The following is an 8,376-nucleotide window of genomic DNA, read 5'->3' on the forward strand; positions in this document are numbered from 1 at the left end:
CTGGGATGTGTCCATCTCTGCACTGCCCGTGTTCTCGTCTTCCCTTTCACTCCTGCTCTGCCTGGGCCAAAATGCTGGGAGATGTTGCAAGGACCAGGATCAAAATATAAGGATGGGATAGAGCTGCAGAAGGGGTCTATCTAAGAAAACCAAATGATGAAGTAGCCCTGTGCTTGTACAGTAGACCTATTTCTCATGTTCACTATATATCGAAGTGATTCAGCCTCGAGGTTGCAATTTATGTCTCCTCATGACTCCTTTTGTTTAAGCTGAAAAAATAATTCAGTCAAATGAAGGTAATTATCATTCACATTCACAGCAAGGCCTCTCTGTATATATTTTCCCTTATGAGGGAGCTGTAAAGAGGATATTAATTACCTTTTTACTTCTTTTGTACAACCTTCCAATTCAGCTAAAGTGATGTAAAGTAGCCCAGTCCAGTTCCAAAATGTCTATCATGTTTTATAGATGTGACCAAAAAAAACCCCGAAAGTAACATCCAGTCAGTGGAGTGACTTGAAGAGGAGATGTCTTTACACAAAATATTCTTCATTTGCTAAGTTAAACATGAAACCTAATTTCATCTCTCCTAATTCCACAGATGCTGGCCTGGAGAAACTGCCATGCACACAGTTATTAGCCTGTTACACTGAGTGAAGAAGTATCACCTTTAGCACAGGCTAAATGTGATCTCTGAACGAGCAGAACATCAACTTAACTTGTCACTTATCAGCAAATTTACAGCACTTAATCAGGAAGCAGTGGGGCTGTAACCTCCTCAGAAAAACTCATTTGAGGAAGCACCTCTTCCTTCTAGTAGGAAATTTTAAGTCCTGGAAACCTTCCTCACCTCTCTTACCCCCTCAAAACCTAGACAATTGACAGTTTTGCAGCTGAAATAGAAAGTATACTCCGAGTTTTCATGTCAGCTTAAAAGACACTTAACGGGTATCAAATTCTGATAATACTAGTGTCACTTTTGAACACAAGACTTTCAGAAAGAAGCTTAAATTTTAGTTCTGGCATCAGAATATAACCAAGAATCTCTCTTCATCTCAAGTGTTTTATCTCGCCCACTTCCCCAACAGCAATCACAAGTCTATGACTCACGTACTACACCAATAGTGCAAATTAAAAGAAAACATAGTTTTTGCTGCCATTTAGCCAAAAGTACTCCTACAGCTCTCCAGTCACAAGAGACTTGAGTAAGTCTGCCTTCTAGAGTGAAACGCTCTGGGCTGTTATGCAGGATGAACGACAGTATCACAACTTAAGTTTTGCAAAAGGAATCAGACAGAAAAGATGCTACAGTCACGTACCTGGAGTCTCTGATATGGTGGCATGACAGAAATTATGAGAGAAGCAGGTAAAGCTTTGATTAATAGAAGATTTTAAGGAGCTCTTTGGGAACAGATGGTAATCGGTAGTGTTAAAAAGAGAGGTCAGTACTGAAGTTTCCCACATATCAGCCATATTTTAACTTTTCATACATAAAATTTAAATAAATGAAACACACCAGATGCGGAGGATGCCAATGAGCTTTGCTAATGATACAAAGGAGTGAAGTGTCGGATGAGATCATTGGGGTGCAGTGTGAAAGGAACTGGGTAATCTCGAAGCCCATACGCAACACAAATCAGATGATATTTTGCACCACAATGCAAAGTTATGTCGTGGATTGATAACAGAAAATTCTCGTGTCGGCTAGAAGGGTGCTGGTTAGAAACAAATACTGATGAGAAGATCCCAGTTGAACACAGTATGGAAGTTCTCAGTGGGGCAGAGAAGTGCTATAGGGAGCGTCCAAGGGCATGTGGGGGACACTACAGGAGCGGAATCCAGAGGAGTTTGGCTTTGTTACTGTAATGTAGGTTGGGAAGGGAGGATATAGTTGTTCTTTACACATGTACTGGGGGTAAACACTAGGAAAGCTAAAATCTCTTTAAACTGCTGCTTAATTAAACTGCTTAATGATGACACAGGAAAAAAATTACATTCCATGGTTTTGGTTTGGAAATTAAGATTTATTATTGGTCAGGGAAATTAAGACGAACTCCCAAATAGGATTTAGAAACAAGCACTGGGAATCTAAAAGTCATCGAAGGTAGGAAACAGCTTACATTCAATGCCAATTGCCTTTTTGATAAAATTAGCAGACAGCAATACCGCATGTAGCTCTTTTTGTGCTGAAAGTGAGTTTACCAGAGATAATTGCAGGGAATCACACACCTTTTTTTTTTGTTTCCCCATCAATTTTTGCAATAGTGCATTAGCTATTAGAGAGTCACTGTGTTTATTTAGCAGGAAGATAATACTACAGATGCTCATGTGACATGGACAAGTAGATCAGATGAAGTCAGAACAGCTCTCTCCAGATCATTTGAACTCCAAATTGGGCCCATTTTCTTTGGGAAGAAAAGATTGCCCTTATTTATTGTTAACTACTAATCTTTCTGATCCCGAGAAAGGTATTCCAGGCTCAGCAGAGACATCCAGGCACCAGCGAGGCCATCCTTACACTTGTGACAAAAGTGTAAGGGCTTGTCAATTCTTCCTAATGCCATAGAGCTTCACTCCTCCTCTTGTTTCCCAGGAGTTAGGAAGATGCTGTGAAGACAGACTGGTCCATGTCTCCCTTTATGAATCCTGTTTGCTGTGCTGCAATTTTGAATGCAGAGAAAAGGGTAACCAGGTAAGATTCAGGTTGTGACGTATAGATTTAATAGAAATTAGAGAAAATAAATAAATAGGGGGGTGCAAATCTACTGGAGTTCCCTTCTTAGTTTTTACTCTAATAAACTTGCCAGGAAGCAGATCATTTGTGAGACATGTAGATTTTCATTTGTGTTGAATATGTATTTGCTTTATCCGTGTTCAGACTGTGAGTTGTCATAAAGGAAGGAGGGAGCAGATCCTCCTGGACAAACATCACCTCTGCTTGCTCAGACCTAATACCCTGGTGGCTCTTGTAAGCTGGTGCTGTGTTGCCCGGCTACTCTCACCGTAAGGCTGGGCAGGAGCTCGAATTTCCCCGTTTGGTGATTAATGCAGTAGCTAAATTTATTTCTGATACGGGGCAGCAATAAATTCCTAGAAGTCTGGAGATAGAAATCAAAGTATTTGTTTGCTTAAATGTCCTGCAGCAGTTGTAAAACCACCCCGGTTTCTGACCTCTCCTTTGCTCATGTGTGGGCTTTATATGTCTGTACTGTGTTTACCTCCTCATCTTTGACAGGAGTTTGAAAGCAAAGTCTGCAGAGAAGGTTTTATTGCACTGGCACACGCAGCACGGTGACAATTGAAAAGGAGTGTATCTGGGAGAGAAAATAGCCCTGGGGAGGATCTTTTGTGTAAGAGCCGCTAGAAATTTTCTGTGAAGAGTTAAAGAGCTTGAAGTTCTTTGCAGCTCTGCACAAGTTGCAAATGCGATGCTGGTGACATGGACTCTATTTGACAAGGGGGAAGTTTCTGCATCTTGTTACAGAAGCCACCCTGTAGGTCCTCTTGCTACCAAAACCTTGCCAAACAATCCCAATATACCAATAATAGCTTGGCAAAGTGGTAGCAGCCATAAATATGTAGGAAAGAAAGGATCCATCTTCTAAAAAGCTGGTTATCTCCAGAGGAAAGTTGCAGCACTTTCTATTGGACGTATTTTGATAATGGAAAAGAGGTGATATTATCCTGCTGATTATTTGTCTCTATGAGCTTATTTCACATTGAAATAATCAGCAGTGCCAGCTGATACTCCCTCATACAATCACTACTTTATCTTCAATTTTGAATAGAGAATATTTGTTCTCGGGGCCCGTGTTTTTCCAGTGATAACTGTAAACCACAGATAACGGCATTTAAAAAGATCCGTGGGGCAGCTTCAGAAGGCAACTCAACTGTAACCTGCAGGCTTGGAAAAGTAAATAGAGAATCTAAGCTTAATTATTAATATTTTTAAATCTTCCATGTTTTGAAAGGTTGGGATGCCAGCATTGCCTCCAAGAACAGAAGTTATCAACTGCTAGGACCTAAAAGTACTATATGCACTATGTTTTCTGAGAAGGCCATTTCGTATGTTGCCCAAGACTCTTCTGAGTTTATTGTAATATTTTGATCTAATCTTGACGTCATCCCTTTTCTGTGATGGAGGAAAACCTCAAACCACAAGCACAAGAGATTGCAACAGTGTAGAAAATTCCTGCTCCCCAAAAATGACTTCTACAAGGAACAACAACCCAACCATTGTACCCCTGAATGTGATGTGTGGAAGGTGGCGAGGTCTTCTCCTGCTCAAAGCTTTAATTTGGAGAAGAGGAGACTGAGGGGTGACCTCATTAATGTTTATAAATATATAAAGGGTGAGTGTCAGGAGGATGAAACCAGGCTCTTCTCGGTGACAACCAATGATAGGACAAGGGGCAATGGGTACAAACTCGAACACAAGAGGTTCCACTTAAATCTGAGAAGAAACTTCTTCCCAGTGAGGGTGACAGACACTGAACAGGCTGCCCAGGGAGGTTGTGGAGTCTCCTTCTGTGCAGCCATTCAAACCCGCCTGGACACCTTCCTGTGGAACCTCATCTGGGTGTTCCTGCTCCATGGGGGGACTGGACTGGATGAGCTTTTGAGGTCCCTTTCAATTCCTGACATTCTGTGACTCTGTGAAGCCTCGTTCAGATGCTTGTGCTCATTGGCACCCCTGGGAGGCTGACATGGGGTGCAGGCTACACCCAGATTTAACCCTGGGAGTTCTGTTGGGGTGACAGACCCAGCCTGAGCCCCCAGAAGGTCTGCCCTCTGCCGTGGGGTGAGGGGACAGAGCGTGGCCCTGGACGCTCAGAACCTGGTTGCCTGGCAACAGCGAGGCCTGGCCCAGCCGCCATGTTGAAAGCTGGTCCGTCCACCATGGCTCTCTCATCCTCTGTGGTGGCACCGGCCGCCCTCAGGCGCCTGCAGAGCCTGGGTGGGTGTGCACAGCGCTCGGGGGCTGCTGAGGTGTCTCCAACCCTGGCGCTGGGAGCGAGGGCTGGTCTCCCAGGGGACAATGTCCCTCCAGCCCTGGGCAGGCAGGAGCAGGGAAAGACCCACACCTTGTATTGTACATGTATTTTCTACTGTGAGGATGTGTGGAGCCAGGGCTTAATAGGGAAAATTGGTATTATTTTGCCTTACCATTTCTTGCCTTACCATTTTTTTCAGTTTTAAATATCAGCCCACGAAAACGTGGCTAACGTCACCCCCACGCCTGCAGTGGCTGTGGACTGTCTTTTCCTGTTCACCTGCGGCCTGGTTTACTGGGGTTAATGTAGAAAACATAAAACCTGAAGGGAAGAGTCACTGCAAGTGGCTGGTGGGGAAGGGACACGTGTAGGCCATGTGTTTCTAAATGAGAAGGCTGCCATGGTTATTAATGCGTTTCCTCCTTGTCTTTCTGGTTTTACTGTCACATATGGGGCCATCTGGTTCCTCTGTGGGATTCCCAAGACTTTTTGGCAAGCATGTATGTGAAGATGTCTAGGGTTTTTCCTCTTCAAGCTTTTCTACTCCATCTTATTTCTGGAAACCCTGCTTAAACAAAGAGTTTCCATGGACAACTGCAATCTGTACCTGTAACACAAACCTCCTCGCTGTCACCAGTGCTGACATTGTAGGGCAGCGTTGAGGAAAATCCTCCTTCCCCTACAAGCCTGGTGGCACATTAAGAAGCGAATGCACTTTGCACGGTGGTTCGGGTGATGTGGCAGGTGGCAGAGGACAGGTGCCTGTGGTCCCCTCAGCCTCTGAAGTGAGCGTGTGGTGTGGTATCTGAAGGAAGAAGGACATTTTAAATATGCCCAAAGCAAAAATTCATTCCTTTCAGGTCTTGAGAGGTTAGAAACCCCTGAGTTGCCTTGAATGTTAATATATATATATTTTTTTTTGTGAACCATATCAAAACCCTGCTTAGGGAGCTGTTGGGCCTTCTTAGAAGATAAATGTGACCTATAGAATCACATTTATCATGGTGTCTCCTGTAAGAAATACAGCTGCTTTCAGGGTAGCTGAATGGATTATGGAGATTTAAAACTGGAACAATTCAGCAATCAGCAGCTCGGTGCGAAGGCCTTGGTGAAGGAGATGAAGCAGTGGCTAAAAACAGAATAAATTTGCTCTAGAAGGAAAGATTAATCATCGTGCAAGAGAAGGATTGCTTCAAGTGTAAGCAAGGAAATTGTGCTACAAGTAATAAAGTTAGCTAGAGAAAAAGCACCCAATGAACTAAGTACCAGGGGATGCATTTCAAACAAGTTTTATCTGGCTCTAAAATACTTCTCTTTAAGAGGTAGGGGCAGACACATACTAAGGCTGAGCAGCCTCAAGGGGTGGATTCCACGCTGTGGGTCACTGCATCTGGTTATCCTTTCAAATTTTCCAATTTCAGACCATTGAAAACATTCCTTCACTGTCAAATCTGTTTAACTGTAATCGAAAGTTATTCTTGTCTAACAGAACTGGTTTCTTATAAATAGGCAGGATTGAGCACAGCTTGCAGTTATAGATGTGTATGACAAAATATTCACTTCTGGAGGGTTCAGCTGTCAGAAAAAGGACTGTATGGGCCCAGGGCTGAGCTTCCCTGTCACCTTTGAGACTGGTTGCACGGCGTTATCTCAACAGCTTAGTTCCAAAGGCTGTACAATCATAACGTCCCTCAAAGAGCTTATGACCTGGAGATCAGAAAAAGGCAAACGGAGATGAGACAAATGGCTTGGGGTGACATAAACTGCAGGATGAGATCTAAGATGACATGGAAACACTCCACCAGTAAATGTCCGTGGTCTTGGTGCTCTTCCCTCCTGGCCACTGTCAGGTTGTGGCTCATCCCATGCCTGAAGGAGCCAGCGGGGACAAGGGGGTATTTCAGGTGGGACAAAGCATCTTTTTAAAAGCAGTTTTTATGCCTCTTTAAAAGGTTTAAAGGTTTGTTTAAGATATGAATTTTGGCAATGAAGAGAGTAGGTTAAAAGGCTGGCTGAATTTTGGTGCAGCATGTTGGAAAAAAAAGCAAGACTTTTCTGAGGGATATGGGTTTTTTTAAATTTAAAACCCTGTATTTGGGAAACTTATACCTCGCCAAATGTTTATTTACATTTGGCATTTAGTTTTGGTTTAATAACAGGCATAGGAGGAAATGGAAAATACCTTAAAACTTCATTGCAACTCTTTTGAAAGGAGATATTTCATTTAGGAAATATAGATTTTTCAAGTGAGCAAATGTAAGCAGAAAAGAAGGGGGGAAATCAAATACATCAAAGGAAATCAAGAGCAGGTCTGGAAGAGAGAAGACGTAAAGTACTGGAAAAAAAGTCTTCACAAGCAGAACTTAGATTAGGTTTTTAACACAGAATTTCATCTATTCATGATGTGCCCTAAATTTTGTTATGTTTCTGAGGATAACAGCTCATAGCTCTGTTGATTTTCAGACGGTAAAAAGACTCTGATTTCAGACTGATGTTGTCAGATTTGTCTGGAATTACAAGTAATTGGTGAAACTGAGGTAAATTCTACAAATTGCACCACCCACTCTGCTGTTTGCTGCACGTATGGGTTTGTTTTCTGATGTGTCTCCTGCCGAGAGTTCACAGAAGATGCCATGCTGGTAGGTGACATCTTCAGGCCTGGAGATGGGCAGGTAGGGCAGAGGTAGCAGTTGCTCCCGGATAAAGATGCTGGTGGAATGAGACAGCTGACAGTTTTCAAACAAGTTAGTAGGTCAGATTAAAACAACGCTCTCAGCTGGCTCGTTGCCTCGTCTTTGCAGCAAATATACTTATGCTTGGATTAAGAATTTTCTTAATGAGGGTTTAGCCTCTGTTACAAAATCAGGCTATAAAAAAAAATCGTGCCACTGTAACAGGTACAATAATATTTTGGATTAATTCAAATCTTTGCAATTATTATTCCAGCTCAAGCTAAATTAAATTTAACAATACAAAGAGTAGGTTCTGGAGTAATGTAAATCTCACTTCAGGCTTTGATGGATCCGGATTAGTATTTTTGGGTGGAAAGAGACATAATGAAGTCATGACTGCTTGGAAAAATCCTAAAGATTAGCTACACCCCACTTAAAGGGAAATTATTTTGATCCACAGCTTTTACTTCATTTTAATAACCTCTCTAAACTGTTCTGAATGACTCTTGAAAAATATAATTCCTGCAGAATTTTAAGTTGGAACCATTTTGTGACTGAATATTTTACCAGGTCCTGTGGACTTCATATGCTGCTTGTACATCTGCCTTTTCTGTGCACCAGGAGGAGTGTGAAAGATGCTGACCTACTTTAGAACAAGGCAAAACAGATTTAGCAAATAATTGAAAAATAAATCCTTCTCTTTCAGAATC

Source organism: Patagioenas fasciata, chromosome 5 (assembly GCF_037038585.1).
Source record: "Patagioenas fasciata isolate bPatFas1 chromosome 5, bPatFas1.hap1, whole genome shotgun sequence".
Classification (NCBI taxonomy): domain Eukaryota; kingdom Metazoa; phylum Chordata; class Aves; order Columbiformes; family Columbidae; genus Patagioenas; species Patagioenas fasciata.